The sequence below is a fragment of the Notamacropus eugenii genome, chromosome 1 (assembly GCF_028372415.1).
Source record: "Notamacropus eugenii isolate mMacEug1 chromosome 1, mMacEug1.pri_v2, whole genome shotgun sequence".
In the NCBI taxonomy this organism is placed as follows: Eukaryota; Metazoa; Chordata; class Mammalia; order Diprotodontia; family Macropodidae; genus Notamacropus; species Notamacropus eugenii.
Window position 1 is genome coordinate 590,721,877 of NC_092872.1, and position 18,752 is coordinate 590,740,628.

The window sequence follows — 18,752 nt, forward strand, 5'->3', positions numbered from 1 at the left end:
TCTTTCAGTTGCCTATGTGTGGTGTCAATTTGAAGTCCATGTTCTCAGACAACTATTTGACTTAGTGCCCCAGGTCTGCACACTAAACCAGAGGTACCAAATTGAAAAAAGAAAGGGGATCCCTGTAGCCTCATACTGACTTGGAAAATCACAAATTAATATTCTCTATGTTGTACTGTCTTTTTATTTATTTTGTTAAACATTTTCTAACTATATTTTAATTGGGAGCTGCTACTTTGACAGCTCTGCTGTAAATCATGCTAGCTTGACGGGACTCACCTGGGTTTGGATCTGATGGCACAGAATTTGAGAAGCCAGGGTTACTTCCACACCAGCTGAACCTTTTGTGCTAGGCCAGATATTGCACAGAGGATTAGGGCTTTAGAAGGGGACAGACAGATGTGTAAGAATTAGGGTTAGGAAAGTAAAGGATAAAGGCATTGGCATCCTCACTTAGTTTGTGTTCATATGCTAATTTCATTTCTAGATCAATAAAAGAAAATGGTCTCAGCTCTTTACTCCATTAGCCACAAAGCTCATGTGGAATATTCTGTGAATAGTCCCTGGAAAACATTTAAGAGATACAGGCTCACAATCAGGGAGGTACTGAGGATACAAGCAAATTTCCAACACTATGTCAAACAGTTGTCTGAGACCATGGGCTTCAAATCAGCACCACACTAGGCAATGAAAAAAGTAGATTCAATCTTAGCCTACAGAATTTTGCTAGCTTCCCTTCACTATCTGGGTAGAAGCCTCTCTCTAAGATGGAGAAATACAACTCTTTTAAAGCACAGTCAAAAGCTATCAGTGAGTCACCACTTCTAGTCAGGCAGACGACAGCAGCTAGCAACAGAATGTTCCAGGCTAGGATTAAGTGTATTTTATGTGCCTAAATATTGAGTACCAAAGGTTTCTTAATTGCCAAATCTAAGCAGCCTTTGACATAGATGGTCACCCTCTTTTCTCTGATTGTTTCGAGGTTTTCCAGATACCAGTCCCTCTTGGCTCTCCTCTAACCTATGTGGTCACCCCTTCTCAGTCTCCACTGCTGGATCCTCATCCAGGTCATGCCTAAGGCATGTGTCCCACAGGGCTCTGTCCTGAATCCTCTTCTCTTCTCCCTCCATACTATTTCCCCTGGTGATCTCATCAGTTCCCAAGAATTCGATTATCATCTCTAAACTGACGATTCAAATCTACTCACCCAGCCTAACTCATCTGCTGACCTCCAGTCATATCTTCAACTGCCTATTAGACACATCAAACAGGACGGCTGGTAGACAACTTAAACTTTCCCCTCCACAACCTCTCCCCATTCAAAGTTCCCCATTATTTTCAAGGGTACCACCATTTTCCCAGTCTCCCAGGCTTCCAACTTAGGTGTGATCTCCAATTTCTTACTGCCAAGGCCTATCTATTTCATTTTTGAAAATCTCTCCAACATGTGCCCTTCTCTCCTCTAATAATTATAATAACAAAAATAATATCCAATATCTGTCTAGCCCCTACTATATGCCAAGTTGTGCTCTACCAACCTGATCTCATTTGATTCTCACAACAACCTTGGAGATAGGTGCTATTATTACACCATCCCCCTTCCCTCCCACTTTACAGATGAAAAACTGAGTCATATAAAATTTAAGTGACTTGTCCAGGGTCACACAGCTAATAACTGTCTGAAGCTAGATTTGAACTCAGTTCTTTTTGACTCCAAGCCCAGTGTTCTATCTACTAGACCCCCTATCTGCCCCAGTATCCTCTGATACTGCAGCGACTATGGTCTAAATCCTCATCACACTTGAACTACTGTAATGGCCTGCTGGCTGGTTTGCCTGCCATTAGTCTCTTACTCCTCCAGTCCACCCTCCACTCAGCTCCCTCCTCCTTAATAAACTCGGGTGGCTCCCTATTTCCAATCAACTGTCAAAGTTATTTTCCTAAAGCACAGATCCAACCATGTTACCCTCCTCCTCAATAAACTCTGGTGGCTCCCTATTAACTCCAGAATCAAATATTAAAAGTTTTTATAACCTAGGGTCCCGCCCCCTCCATCCCAGGCTTCTTACACCCTGCCACCTACCCCCATACTCAGTGTACTCTACAATCCAGTGATACTGGTCTTCTTGCTGTTGTTGGAACAAGATACTCCATCTCTCTATTCCAGGCATTTTATTGGCTGTTCCCTATATTTGGAATGTTTTTTCTTCCTTATTTTTGTCTCCTGGATTTCCTTGCTTTCTTCTAGTCTTAGATAAAATTCTATCTTCTAGAGAAAGGTGCCTTTCCCAATCCCTCTTAATTATAGTGCCTTTCCTCTGTTAATTATTTCCTATCGATCCTGTCTCTGGCTTGTTTGTCCATAGTTGTTTGCCCATTGTCTTCCCCCATTAGATTTTGACTTCCCTGAGGGGAAGGACAGTCTTTTGCCTTTCTTTGTATTCCAGGGCTTAGCACAGTGATACAGCATATAGTGTGTGTGTATAAAAAAATATATATGGAGAGGGAGAGAGAGAGAGAGAGAGAGAGAGAGAAGCATATAGTAGTAAATACTAAATAACTGCTTATATAAACTGACAAATCTGGTTGTCAGAGTACCTGTTCTTAGGAAATTCTTTTTAACTCCTTTTATTTCCATATTTTCAAGTCTGTAACTGCACCAAAAGAACCTGGAAAGGAACTGTGGGGAGGTTAAGGAGTCAAGATGAATCTCACTTTCAAGATACTTGGACTGTCATGGAAATAAAGTTAGGACAAGAATAAAAGCTATGAGAACAAGCCAAAGCTCTCTCCTTTGCAGGTCCACACTCCTGCCTTTCTAGTGGATACCTACCACCAACAAAAATGACCAGCTTCTCTAGGTGTAGTCAGACCAGTTTAAGATTTTCCTGTCTCTCTACTTCAATGAAAACACTTAACAAACATTTATTGGGCTCCTTTTAGGGCATACTGGAATGAGATTTTTAAGTCAGACTTAACATTTTATTTTCCTAATTATGTTACACCAGAATTTAGATTTATCTCAACACATCAATTTTGTCTAAAAAACTCATTTTAACATTTCTGGTCTTGACCTAAATCCAGCCTATTATATTGGGGGCATATAGCATAGGTCCTAGCTTTAATGCTTTTTTCCCATCACTCTGATTGTCTATTGCCATTAAAAAGATAAATTCATTAAGTTTGTTTTCTTTAGAAGCATTTCTCTTTTCGCTCAATCTATTTTTAGAGACCGGAGAGACCTAGTAGTTAAGTACAGGTGGTACCAGAAGAGATAGATAACAAAATATTTGATAAATGGCATCATTATTTCTTCAGATATAAATAATGGAAGCACTGAAATGCAGAAAAGAAATTAAAATGAGTAATAAAAATTCATGCCTATCTTTTATGATTCCATAAAAATTAAACAGCTTAAACTGGATTTTAAATCACTTAAAGAAAACTGAGAACAACTAATAAAATCATGGAATCTTTACAACTTAAGAAAAACATTGGCTGTTTTTGTGTTACCTAATAAAAGGTGTGTTTGTCATTCATTCCTCGTGCAAGCTGAGTATTCTCTACTTTTATATCTCATAGTTATTGGACTACAGCTAGTTTTAACAATTAGAGGGGTAAAATTCTTTGTAGCAGTACAGTCAGTCAAGTCAGACATTACTTGTCTTCTGCACATAAACTTACCTAAATGACATCTGGCAGTTTATGAAACATCCTTGCCTTATGAGTTTGTCTAATGCTGTAAATTTTAGCCACTCCAGCTTTTGAGAAATGCTAATAATGAAAACTCATCAAAGAACTGCCATAATTCTTAGGGCTGACTAGATGGATGCATTTCTGGCTACTCAAAATTAACGGCAGAACCTAGGGCCTTATAAGAACAGCTGTCACTGAGAAATATATTTGAACAAAGAAGCAATACTCCTCTAAGTTTGATTTGTTATAGGCATAAAACAACAACTCTTCAGAACAAACTAGACTGATTATTAATGGGAGAATGGGTGAGCTTTCTGCATTTGACAAGGTAATTTGAGGTCTGATTTCATCTAGAAAGGCTGAAGATAATACTGGGTGATCTGGCTGATATAGCTGGCAATCGGGGCCAAGAGAGTATCAATGCTTCCCACAGAGAATAGGTACTTTCTTTTTTCTATTTAGGATCTCGTGTGAGATTTTCCTGAATCCATAATCCTAACTGGAGCTTTATTTGTTCAGAATAAGTAAAATGGGGATGAAAATTACAATGTCTTTTCTTTGATGAAATCTTATCTTTGAGTCAACTCCAGTCTGTACCACTGTAGTGCAAATATGCTTGAGGATCATTCATATATACTGCAGTAATTTTAAAAAAAGAGTGGGGAAATATGTTGATCTATAAATCAGCATTTGGCACTAAGACTTAGATGAAAATTTAAAAATACAGGTGGTTAATCTCTCTCTCCTCTCTCTCTCCCTCTCTCTCTCTCCCCCTCCCTCCCTCCCTCCTCTGAATGTTCCTCTTAGGGGAAAATGTGGCATCATTACCTTTATCAGGATGAATTCTATAAAGTTACTCTACTAGAGAAATCAGGAGTGTTCTGCAGATGATGGATTTGTCTAAGAGGAATATAGATGGCATTGAGGGAAAAATCATGGGAGGGTAACAGGAGATCTGAGTTTGAATTCTGGCTGTACCACTAACTAGCTGAGTAATTTTGGGCAAGTCATACAGCCTCATGAGGCCTGTAAATCAATGGGGTTGGACAAGAACTGGGATTCTTAACCTTAACTTCATGTCCTCAAAACAATTTTTGATAACTGTATTTTATTATAATTATTTCATTTACAATCCTCTGTATTTATGCTTTAAAAAATATTGAGAAAGTATCTATCCATAGGCTTCATCAGACTGGCAAAGGGGTCTAGGACATAAAAAAGGTAAAGAAGCCTTGGATTACATGGCTTAATTTTGAAGAGACACATATTAATTACCATGTATAAGGCACTGTCATAAGAGCAAACAATCAATAAATCAATAGTATTTATCAGGAACCTACTATGTGCCAAGGACTATGCAAGGTATTAGGGATATAAATACAAGGAATGAAACAATCTTACTGGCAAGTTTCCCTCAAGCATTAAAATTATGTCAGTTTACAAATGGTTGTAAAATCCCACTGTTAGCAGCTGAGGAAAACTTGAAGAGAGGTGAAATTTCACAACCTTAAGTTAATTTTATACTCCCTCTTTTGTCTTTACTATCCTTTCAAGGATAGAATATATTCAGCTCTTATAAGAGGAGACAGAGTTAATAATCACCTTTGGGGTACTGAAGTGATATTATTCTAAGCAATTTGGCTTTAAAAATGAATTCTGATTCACAGTTTTGAAAATTAACTGATGTTCAGAAGAGGAAGATGGCAGGTAAGCTGGCATCTTGTATCTAGCTGTGTCTCTGTAATGGCAGGGAGATGCTGGAGTGGGTGGTATATGGTGGTTGAAGAGCTCTTTCTTGTATTATTATTGTCAATGTATCAATTAACATAATTACCAGTAATACACTTTATATGGTTCATTAAAAAATTCATAATGTTCTAATAGTCCATTAGATCTCTAATCCTACTGATGCACATACTCCCTCTATTGACAGGGGAATGTATTTTTAAAGCTAAACTGTTCAGCATAGTATAACTTCAAAACTTAGATGTGGTTACCAATGAATGTTCCCCCAGTCAAAGGATGAATAGTGAAAAAGCAATCTATTACTTGAATAATTTAATGCTATAAAATTGACAAGGCATATTAAATGAATTATCTCATTTGATTAAGCCCAAGAAGGATTTATACACACATATATGGATCACAGTGTCATACTAAAGAACTATCAATGGATATTATGGGTACATCCTTAATTTTTTGAGGCTCATTTCACAGAGGGGCAGCTACGATACCTTACAAAATTCCCCTTGACATTCTAGGCAGAGAGAGATGATTGGGCTGAATAATTTACTGATCTCAGTTGAATTTCTTCTATCAATTAATGTAATAGACTTTTCAATGGAATATAAACAGATCCCAGGTGCATTTCTCCCTGTGAAGATGAAAATCAGCAACTGTTTCATCTTATGACAAAAAAATGGAACCTTAGGATCCTTAATGGCCAAGGTGAAAAGGTGAGTCCATAGAGGGAACAGAGCCCAAATCTTTATTCTAATTTCAGGCACTGACTTCCAGTCAACAAGACAACACTGTTCAAGGAAACATGCTCATTCTTCAGTATCCTGACAATAGTTTAAGTTTAATCACACAGCTATTTAAAAACAAACCAAAATAAAACCATATAAATCAAGTTGAGAATCAACACATAGCTTATTCATTGAATGTTCTCAGTGGCTATGGTTGATAGATTTATATTGTGTACCGGGTAGATTTGTATTTTCTATATTAAAATTAGAATGTTATGTGCAAAACTATTTAGAATGTATTTAAAAGACAGATGGCGAATTTTTATTTACAGCTACTGCAAGGGTGATAACCATTTATTTTGTACTGCTTTGGGAGAAATTATGTGACAAATGGAAAAAAGTGAGAAATGATTCTATCTGTATAAATGAAACCGAAACTGAATGTCCTTAAACAAATTAGAGAACCTCTTGCTCAACTCTCTTTCACTCCTGTTAATAGTATTAAGTATCTAAAATGTGCTTCATGGTTTATAAAGCATGGAATTTCACTTCAATTTTTAATTTATATCAAGAAAAAACTAGTTTTTACTCTACTCTCTTGTATAACTGACTCTTCCCACCAAAAAGACAAATCCCTTTTGACATTTAGGAACTTCACTGACTTGATATATTTTCCGTGATCTTTATAGCTTAGCTAACTACTGCAGCCAGGTAAATGTGGCCCAATGCATCCCTTATGATGATGTACTTTTAGGATTCATGCAGCCCTCGTAGCTGCAGAATTCCCTTTATCAAAGTGGTTCATTTTCACAGTTCTACAAATTGTGAGGTCAAAAGCACCCCCCTATGCCCTTCAAAAAATAAGATCCTATCCTTTTAAAACTAAGAAGGAAAAAGAGAAAAAAAAGATTTAGATTTTACAACCTTCATTATTTAATTCCAAAAATTAATAACTTCCAGAGTTAGCAATTGTTTTAATGAGTTTCTATTGTCTGGCCACCTCCTCGCACCAAGCCTTGCACCTAACGGCCAGCTGATAAATGCCTCTTGTTACAAGAAGGTTGACTGCAACCACACTGAAGAAAGTGCTCATCTTAGTGTAAGTGTAGGAGGACAAAGGCTTTAAAAAAAAAAAGAATGAACACTTCTGAACCCCTACAGCTATCAGCCGTTGTGATGACCTACTTACGCTTCAGCTTGCTGCAATGCTGAATTATTTTAAAACATCAAATTATTTAAAAAATAGGCATCTAGCAAAATATTTAAAAGATGGGATTTTTCCTTTTTAGCATATAATGGTAAGTGTGATTTTTAAAAGAGCTGGACTTTCTAGGTTTTAAACTATGGACATTTTAAGATTGCAATAATTACTCAAAAAAGGTAGACTTTTTAATGTAGGAACTATATTTGCAAGTACCATTTAATAATAAGAGACTAGGGCAACTGGTTCTTTCCTTGAACACACAACTTGGCTAATATTGATAAAAATCAAAAGGTACTAAGAGGCCTCTGCTGTTCTCAAGAGAATCACAGACATAAAGTTTTCATACAGATAAAGACTGCTGGGAAAACTGCTTGCATGATAAATTCTCAAAGGATATGATATGTAGCAGATGCGGAGTAAAGCTCAGCACATTTCATCTGGAGCTCTCACAGCTTTTTTGCAAACAAGCAGTGAAATTATCATTTTGCAGAGCGAAAACTTTGAAACTTGGGCCTTAACTTTGCTCATGATTCCATGGGAAGTTAATTGTGACACTGAGAATGAAAGACACAGCAGGAGCTATTATTTTGCATGATTCATCAAAGCAGATAACGAAGGCAAAATAAAAAGAGAAATTTTGGGACTTTTTATTAGGATAGAAGGGATTGAGGTGGGTTTTTTGTTGTATGTTTGTTTGCTTTTAAATCCCACTACTGCTACTGGATTACACAGAGAATTCTCAATCAGAATCTGATGACAGGATGATTAATACTCTTAAAAGTAACCCATCTTAAAGGAGTGGTTTCTTTTGCCTTTCAAATTACAGAGTGGGGGCAGTGTGATACTTTTCTTTGGGAACTCTTCCATAGGAATTAACCTACTGTAATACTTAAGAAACTCCATCACCATTTTCATCCCTACATGAAAATCTTCTACACTCCTTTTGTCTTCTTCAGAAATTCTTTCAGATTCTATTTAAAAGTATATCTAAAAATCAACTACTTTAAAATAGAAATTCCATTTAGACTTGCTGAATTGGGCCCATGATTGAGGTATTTTCTGTAGAAATTCTCAGAGATCTATTTCTTTGGTACTATCGATCTATACTGATTGCTTCATTATTTCATGTCAGTTGGTACTTTGGTAAATAACTTTCTCCTAGCGTAGTGGTGTCAAACTTAGTTAGAAGAATACACAAGGATCCCTGAGGACTGCATATTGACTTAAAAAGACCACAAATATTAACATGATCTGTTCTATTATATTCTTATTTTGTTAAATAATATCCAATTCCATTTGAATCAGGTGTTTGACATCAGTGTGCTAATTAATAGGTAGGGAAATTCACAGAATCAGTTGTTTAATTTCTTAGGAACCCTTTTGGTCCTAAAGCTTATATTTAATCGACTTGATAGTACTAAATGTCTCAGCTGACAAAAATCTATATTTGATTTACCCTAGTTATTAGACTTTAGTAAATTAAGTGGACCTTTAAAATCTCTTCAGTTTAAACCATGGAGTTTCCACATAGGAACTTTTTTTTTTTGAAAAATATTTTGATAATTGTAGTTCAATATAATTGATTTCCTTTTTAAATTTTAGGTATTTTGTTTTATGTATTAGAAAATATTCTGAAAAGCAGTTCATGGGCTTCACCCATGGCAAAGATATGAACTTTGAAATCAGTTTGGCATTTGCCATAGTGTTCCATAAAGAGATTAGTGATCTACACATGCCTAATAATGAAACAAAACTACTGTAATTTCTATGATGTGTTAGCAGCTTCTTACAAAGCTCTGTATTTTACGACAAATTTTCAGATGAGGAAATTGATGCTCAAACATTTAGTTAAGTGTTAGGAATGCAGTTTTTCTAAATTAATTCAAATCAACTACTCACTACATACAATCCCCTACAAAAGAACTAAAAGGGACCGTTAAAAATAAGTTCAGCCTCCCACTCTTCGTGATATGTCAACCAGTCACTGTCATATAAGGGGAACAGAGCACATGGAATATGGGGGGCAGCCAGCATAAAGGCATGGAAACAAGGAAATGGGGAGTAGCATCTGAAGATGTTAGATCACCGAGTACATGGAGAGGAAAAAAAGTATAAGAAGAGTAGCAAGATGGGAAAGGGCTAAATTATAAAGAAATTTTAATGTCAAAGAGAGGAATTTATCTTTGATCTTGAAGGAGACAGTAAAACTCACTGAGCCAGAAGAATGATATGATCAGACCCACACTTTGGAAAAATCATCCAATAAACAAATAATCAAAGGATGCGAAGAGGTAGCTTTCAAAGAAAAATTGCCCCAAATCACTAATAGAGAAATGCAAATTAAAGCAACTCTGAGGTTCCATCTCATACTCACCAGAGAGCATGAAACTGCAGTTACTAAGTCTACTACAAATCTATTACCAAGCAAAGGCAATCATGGATATCCTGGTTCTTGCCTTCTCGGGTGCCATCTTCTTCCACTTTCTCAGCTGAGGATCTCACTTCACATGGTACTGAGAAAACTGAGGCAATTAGATGAGAGCACTCTTTCCTTCCCTTGTCATCTCACATCTCTTGGATGTCTGTCCTCACCATCTTTTACTTCACCTCAGTCTCTGATGCAGAGACGGCACTGCTCTGTAACACATCCTTGATCCCTGCTCTACTCTCTCTTCTCAGAAGATTGCCCTCTTGGGCTTCCCTACTCTAATACTTGCCTAATGGCTCCTTTCCTGCTGCCTGCAAAACGTCTATGTCTCTCCAGTCTTTTAAAAAAAAAAAGCCCTTCATTCGTTCCTACCATCTCTGACAGTTGTTGTCCAAGAATTGTCTAATTTTTGACTAAACTCCTTGTGAATGCTGTCTTCAACTGGTATCTCCAATTTTTCTCTCATTTAATTTTAAACCATCTGCACTCTGGCTGCTGACACCATCATTTAACTGAAGTTGTTCTCTCCAAAGTCATCAATGATCTCTTAACTGCTAAATCTAAAGGTACTCTCTCAAGGATTACCCGCCTTGACTTTTCCGCAGCCTTTTGACAGTTTTCCTGGATACTCTCTTTAAGCTTTGGATACATTACTCTTGTGGTTTTCTTCCTCCTTCTGACCACTCCTTCTTAGACCCACACCCGAATTCATCTTTCGGCTACCTCATAATATTCTTCAAGACAATAAATACAACGTTAAAAATAATAACATAAGCTTTTGAAGACTAGGACCATTTTTTCCAGTTTCCCCAAAACTTACTGTAACATAGTAATCATTTAATGAAATACTTGCTGATTAACTGACTGCTACCGTCTTAGTATAGACTCTTATAATGCCCTAAATGGACTGTCATAATAGCTTCGTAACATGTCTTACTACTTCCATTCTCTTCTTACTCCATAATATTTCCATTCTTCGGGCCACTGGAAGAATAATTCTCCAAAAGGACATGTCTAGTCATGTCCTTTTGTTAGAAAATCATCATTGGCTTCCTACTGACTACTAAATAAAGTTCAATCTCCTTGCTTTGGGATCCTTCTCCCAGAGTAATATTATTTTACTTTAATAAAGTACCCTCAATACATAACTCTGAGTACTCTCCCTCCTTCCCTTCTTTCCTTCTCCATGTATATATTCTATCTGGTATCATATTTTTTAGCTATTAGAAATAGTTTATTTGGATTTTTAAAAATTCCTTATAACAGAATTCTATCAGTGACATATAGATTAATCCAAGGGGATAAGAATGAACCCCTATTTCTGTGGTGGAATATAGAGAGCAAAATGCATTCCCTCTTGGCTAGAAATTACCTATCCACTGAAATAAAGTATAGGGTCACATCCAGATGGACTATTTGGTTCAGTTATCTAAAATGTGTGAGTGCTATACTAGAGGCAAATATCAGTGACAACTGTTCCAAATGGACTCCTTGGGAAAGGTATTCTATTTTAAGAATGTGACTAAGTTAAAAATTAGTGTAGGTTGGGAATTGAATAGGTCACCCTGTTCATCTGGACCATCTGACCTTCATGGAGGCTGGAAATCATGGCTTAATCATTTTAGTTAACCATACAACACAATTACACTTGGTAATTCACAACAGTAGACCTATGTACGTAACATATATTTTTTATAGTGTCTCACAAAAGAACATACTTTGAAATTCTTACAAGTTTTAAGGATAATGTTAGGAGATAGGACTAAAAAAACAATCGCTGGGAAAACATATAGCTATCACTCAAGTGACAGCTTTAGTCTGAAATAGTCTGCTGGGGAGACGATGCTACTTAAAGATATATGCCCGGATGAGTACCTGCATGTACATAGGATTTTGTTTTACTGTCCTGATTTCTAACAGTCTTAATTTTATTCAGTGTACCTTGAGAGTACGAGATATTCAAAAGGAATGCCAGATTTAAGAATTCTAGTTAATTTTGTACCCAAAACAACTTTCCTATGTACATATATAGACCATAATCGTGTGAAGATTCTGAAATGCTTCCAGGATACTAAAAGAAGGATCTGGAGAACATCTGAGGATAGAGGGCTTGTTACCTGCTTTCAAATCACCATTTTCATCAAGAACTCACATTTAAAGCATATATGTATACACACACACACACACACACACACACACACACACATATGCATTTGTACCTATGCTGATTTTTATAAGTAATGATATTTACATGTAGAGAAATTAGTTATAAAGCTGGATTCCACATGGAAAATTGCAGGCTTCATTCCTGATATCAATCCAGAAAATAATATTAACTTTTTCTAAGGAGCCCCCCAGAAAAAAATGGGCTATATAATCTCCTTGGAATTTCACAGACAAATTAAATTGTAACAGGTTTTTTTTTTAACTGCTGTTAATTTCTCTGTTTTTTATTTCCAAGAGCAGATGTGGCCTATTCAAAGCAAAATTTCCTGGCACTGGACACCAAAATAAGATTTGGTAAATAAGCTAGCTGGAGATAAGTTAAAGTTGGAAACTAGTGTGAGATTTAATTGAAAAGGATGGGCCATGTTGTTGAGGGCCTTCAAAGAGAAAAAAAGGAATTTAAATTCTATTCCATAGGCAATAGGGTACAAAAACTGAGTTTTTGACCAATGAAGAAATATCATAGAAGGAGTATCTTAATTAAGATGTCATCAGTGGGCTGATACCCTATGACAAACTGATTATCAAAAATTTGGAAATGAAAACAACAAGAAATTTCAAGAGAAAAAGATCAAATATCTTTCATAATTATAGCTTAAGGGTGGGAGAGAATTTTTAACAAAATAAAGGACATAGGAAATCATAAAAGATTAAATGGACAATTTTGATTATATAAAATTAAAAAGCTTTTAAACAAATAAAATCAGAATACAAAATTAGAAAAGAAATAACAGAGTGGGAAAAGTATTCATATAAAATTTCAATTATAAAAGGCTGGTATCAAAATATTTGAGGAATAGATACAAATATACATGACACCAGGAGCCATTCTCCAATAGCTGCAGCAAAAGAACATGAACATTTTTAGAAAAAATTACAGACTATCCATGGCCTCATGAAAAATTCTCCAAATCTCTAATACTAAAATGAAAATAAGTAAAACAACTCTGAGGCATCACCTTAGATCACACAAACTAGCAAAAATGACAAAAGATGGGAACAATTAATATTGGAGGGGCTATGGGAAGGTAGGAATACCAATGCACTGTTGGTGGAATTTTGAAATCATCCAACTGTTCTCAGTTTTGATTTGGAATTATGGAACAAAAATGGCTAAATTGCCTGTATCGGGGTGATGAACCTGTGACTTTGAGGCCGCATATGACCTTCTAGGTCAACAGGAAAGGTCTATTACACCAGGCTCAGAGCAGAGTGCAGCCCAGCTTAGGCCACAAAGTGTGGCAGGGACAGGACTGGAGCAGGCTTCAGGGTGTGGAATTCTGGCAAGCAACTGCAGTTCCCAGATTTCTCAATTCACAAATGCCAAAGACAGCTTCAAAGGTGAGTGAGAAAGCTCTTTCAGCTGGGTAAGAAGGGAACTCAGTCTTGCCCTGGCCCCAGAGTGGCAGCAGTCTCTGTAGCAGCATCCATTTTTGGAGTCCTCAGCCTACAGACCATGGGAGAATTGAGTGGCTGATCTGAGTCTCAGCCCTGAGTGACAGTCCTGGGGAGAGAAGGAGTACTGGTCTGGTGGAGCTGGTAGAGGCTCTGGAGAGGGAATTCTTTTCACGGATCTTGAGCAGAAAACCTTGTGGTGCTCCCAGACCAGAGTGCAGGCCAGGAGAGGAGTAAACTTCTCTCCCTTGATTGTGCCAACTTGGAGGAACTGAGAACTTACAGATCTATAGAGTATACCCTCCACTTGACAAAGAACTAAAAAATCAAGTAACTGGCCCAAAAAGGGAAAAAATGACTATAGAAGGTTAATTTCTTGGTGAACAGGTATTCTCTCTCATCCTTTCAGAGGAAGAAGAACAAAGCATACCATAAGGGGAAGACATGAAAGCCAAGGCTTCTGCATCCAAAACCTCCAAAGCAAATATGCAATGGTCTCAGGCCATGGAAGAGCTCAAAAAGGTTTCTGAAAATCAAGTAAGAGAGGTGGAGGAAAAATTGGGAAGAGAAATGAGAGTGATACAAGAAAATCATGAAAAGAAAGTCAACAACTTGCTATAGGAGACCCCAAAAAATGCTGAAGAAAATAACACCTTTAAAAATAAAGTAACCCAAATGGCAAAAGAGGTCTGAAAATGCTTTAAAAAGCAGAATTAACCAGACGGAAAGGAGGTTCATAAGCTCGCTGAGGAGAATAGTCCTTTAAAAATTAGAATGGAGAAGATAGAAGCTAATGATTTTATGAGAAACCAAGAAATTACAAAACAAAGCCAAAAGAAAAAGCAAATAGAAGACAATGTGAAATATCTAACTGGAAAAACAACTGACCTGCAAATTAGATCCAGGAGAGACAATTTAAAAATTATGGGACTACCTGAAAGCCATGATCAAAAAAAGAGCCTAGATATCATCTTTCATGAAATTATCAATGAAAACTGCCCTGATATTCTAGAACCAGAGGGTAAAATAAATATTGAAAGAATCCACTGATCACCTCCTGAAAGAGATCCCAAAAGGAAAACTTCTAGGGATATTGTATCCAAATTCCAGAATTCCCAGGTCAAAGAGAAAATATTGCAAGCAGCCAGAAAGAAACAATTCAAGCATTGTGGAAAAACAATCAAGATAACACAAGATCTAGCAGCTTCTACATAAAGGGATTGAAGGGCTTGGAATATGATAATCCAGAACTCAAAGGAACCAGGATTAAAACCAAGAAATCACCTACTCAGCAAAACTGAGTATAATACTTCAGGGGAAAAAAATAGTCATTCAGTGAAATAGAGGACTTTCAAGCATTCTTGATGAAAAGATCAGAGCTGAATAGAAAATTTGACTGTCAAATACAAGAATCAAGACAAGCATGAAAAGGTCAACAGGAAAGAGAAATCCTAAGGGACTTACTAAAGTTGAACTGCTTACATTTCTACATGGAAAGAAAATATTTCTAACTCTTGAAACTTTTTTCAGTATTTGGAGGGTTTACATACAAATATAAACAGAGGGCACAGGGTAAGGTGAATAGGAAGGGATGATATCTAAAAAAAACAAAATTAAGGGGGGAGAGAGGAATATCTTGGGAGGAGAAAGGGAGAAATGGAATGGGGCAAATTATCTCTCAAAAAAGAGACAAGTTTTCAATGGAGGGGGAAAGGGGAGATGTGAGAGGGGGAAAGTGAAGCTTATTCTCATTACATTTGGCTTAAGGAGGGAATAACATGCTCACTTGATTTGGTATGAAAATCTATCTTACACTACAGGAAAGTAGGGAAAAAGGAGATAAGTGGGGTGTGGGGGGATGATAGAAGGGAGGGCAAATGGGAGGAGGGAGTAATTAGAAGTAAACACTTTTGGGGAGGACAAAGTCAAAAGAGAGAATAGGATAAACTGGGGCCAGGATAGGATGGAGGGAAATACAGTTAGTCTGTCACAACATGACTATTATGGAAATTTTTTGCATAACTATATATGCATAGCCTATATTGAATTGCTTGCCTTCTCAGTGGGGATGGGTAGGGAGGGAGGAAGGGAGAGAAGTTGGAACTAAAAGTTTTAGGAATGAATATTGAGAATCGTTTTTGCATGCAACTGGGAAATAAGAAATACAGGTAATGGGGTATGGAACTCTATCTTGCCCTACAAGAAAGGAGAGAGCATGGGTATAAGGGGAGGGGTGTGATAGAAGGGAGGGCAGATGAGGGGAAGGGGTAATCAGAATGCATGGTGTCTTAGGGTGGGGGGAGGGGAGAGATGGGTAGAAAATTTGGAACTCAAAATCTTGTGGAAATGAATGTTGAAAACTGAAAAAATAAAGAAATAAATGTTTTTTAAAAAAGGGGAAAAAATTAATGAACTGAACAAAGAAGACAATGTACAAAATGACTTTATGGATGAAATATGGATGAAAAGATCAGAAAAAAAGTGTAGGCTCCACAGATCACATAATGAAACCTACCTCCTCCTCTCTTACAGAGAGGTGGGAGAACAATAGGACAGAATAGTGTACACATGTTCAGCTGTGGTCAGGGTACTGGATACATTTACTTAAACACTTTCCTTTGAGATTCAAATGATTGTGATGTAAAAATAAAATGTTTTGTTTTTTTAAACTGGGGGAGAGTCAAGTTTGTGTTGTGGCCTCTACTACTTAAGTCTTCCAACCTAATAATACAGACTAAGGACTTGCCCTAAGATGCCTATCAATTTCTCTCTCAATTTCTATGATACTAAGTAAGCTTATATTTGACACAGAAGGACTACAGTAGGCCAGCATTAGAATGGGAAGCCTGGAAAACCTTCAAACCTTTCTGTTTCTTTTTGCAGAAAACATTTCTTAATGGATTGGAAAATATAAAAGTACCTTGTATTTATATGTAATCTTTTATCCCCCCAAAAGCACAGTGTTTCCAATCAGTTACCATATTTATTCTTACAATATCCCTAGTGAAAGTAGAGAAACAGTAGGTCAAATAATGAAAACAGGAGATGGGGAGATGCTTTTGTCAGCCACTTGGTCAATAGTGATTACTGGACTGCTGGGCTGGCGAATTGCTACTGGGAGGACTCTCAGAGCTTCATAAGGGAAGGTAATAACAATTTAGATGGGGAGTAGGACCACCATTTTGGGGGGAGGGTGGCAGATTGGGAAGGTATCTTCGTCACTTTTAAGTATTTTCTGCATTTTGCACTATTAGCAAACTGAGTTACTTTTTAGCTATGCGCCCCTGGACAAATCACTTAATTTTTCTGTTTTTGCATACATCAAATGAAGGGGTGAGGGTCATTCTTTGATTCTTTCTAGTTCTAAATCTTTTTTTTCCCCTTTAATTCCCTCCTGCATTTAAGACCTGGAAATGGTAAATTTCAGCCTCACAGACATCCATCACAATCCACAAAGTTTAAATTAACAATGAAATAGTATTCTCCTGCTTATTACTTGGTTGTGACTCTGAGAGTCAGTTTCCTAATCTATAAAATGATGATCTTGGAATTGATGATCTCTAAGTTCTCTTCTAGTTCTAAAATCTATGGTCCTATGAGATTTTATCATAGTAACCACTCTTTTCTCAACTTGTCCAAATTAGATTTAATAAACTGCTATTTATTTTACTTATATGTCATAAAGTCATAAAATGTATACTTTTAAAGAAGGTGTTCTCATTAACTTTCTCTTGGAACTGTCATCCCTGAATTTTCAGTAAGTCACCTTTTTAGTGTATTTCTTCTGAGAGCAAGTGCTTACAAATTATTAAAACACCAGGATAGATGCTTGCAAAGAAGAAATTAATGAACTTCAAAGTTTACTTCTAAGAATAAAGCTATGTACACATTTAACACGTATATGAATTTTTGGGGTTTTATTGTCAATACCAATTTGCCATTGGAAGGGCAAACTACATAAAATAACTCAATTTAACAGCCTGACTTTGATGCAGTTATATTTGGAGTCACAGTCTCTTAAAAATATAACACTATAACTCATAAATGTAACTTATTCAATTTCACTAAAGTCCTATTGGAATGCCTTATTCCACTATAGAGGTGACCCTATATTCTCAAAGGCTTTGTCAATGGGATGCCAGCACTGCCAGGTTCTATCAAGCTGGAAAGGATTTTGGATACAAGTCTAGGGATGAGTTGTTGATCTACTGTCTGAGCACTAGCTAAGTTCTGAAATAGTAAATGATCAGAAAGCTGGCAACCTCACAATTAATTTCTTTTTCAGGCATAACAATTCATGAAGGCCATGGTAGGAGAACTCACACTAATGAAATCTCTGGTCTCGTAAGTATAATTTAGGAAAGTTACAGTAGGAATTAAGGAAATAATGGGTTTTATTTGAACCTAAGATTTTTCTCCCTTTTGGAGAAATATCTTGCACTAAAAATGTTGGGGGGAACAGATTATCTTTAGTGAGCCCAAAGGACCCTTTCAGCAGGTCTACCGGGTCAAAACTTTTTCATAATACCACTCTTAATTTGTAATACAGGAGACAGATATAAACCCATATAAACAAAAAGCTCTTGGGGAAAGAGGGGCTGTTTAATAGCTTTTAAAAATGGAAAGGCATCTAAGACCTCAAAAGTTTGAGAATTGCTGGGTTGGACAATTAATACTAAAAGACATATTCAGTTCTAGGTGCCAGGTTTTAGGAATGATACTGTTTGCTAAGTGGAAAAATATCCAGAGGACGGATCATTAGAGCATAGGATATAGTCCAACCTCCCCCCTTTTACAAAAAAGGAAACTGAGGTGTAAAGAGGTTAAGTGATTTACCCAAGATTACTTAAGTATCAGAGGTGGGATATGAAGTCTGACTCTAGAGATAAGGCCTTTTTCCACAACATTACCCTAAGAAAAACAGGAAGCAGAAAGTGAATTTATGAAATATGAGAGTCAACTGAACAACTTGGAGTTATGCAGTCTGAAAAAGAAAAGACTTAAAGGAAATTATTCCTTTAAGGAAATACTTAAAGGAAATACTTTTTCGGGTATTTTGAAGAGGGGTATATACTGTTTGATTCTAGGATGCATAACTAGGAGCAATACAGAGATGATAAATAAATCAAGCACTGAGCTTGAGGAAGGGCCTACTATGTAACTACTGTATTAGGTGCTGGGAATACAAAAAAGAAAGAAATGTCAGAGCTGTTGCCCCAAGGAGAATGTTCTATATGGAGAGAGAAATACGAACTTGCTCAGATTTACACAAAATAGGTACAGGGTAATTTTTGGGAGGAAATGCACTAGTAACTGTGAAGTGGGGTGGCACCAG

General features: G+C 36.7%; 1 protein-coding gene across 20 annotated transcripts in view; it reads right to left on the reverse strand.

The window, feature by feature from the left end:
• KIF16B (kinesin family member 16B) overlaps positions 1-18,752 on the reverse strand; it is a 550,717-nt gene that overhangs the window by 226,168 nt on the left and 305,797 nt on the right. The window lies entirely within an intron of this gene.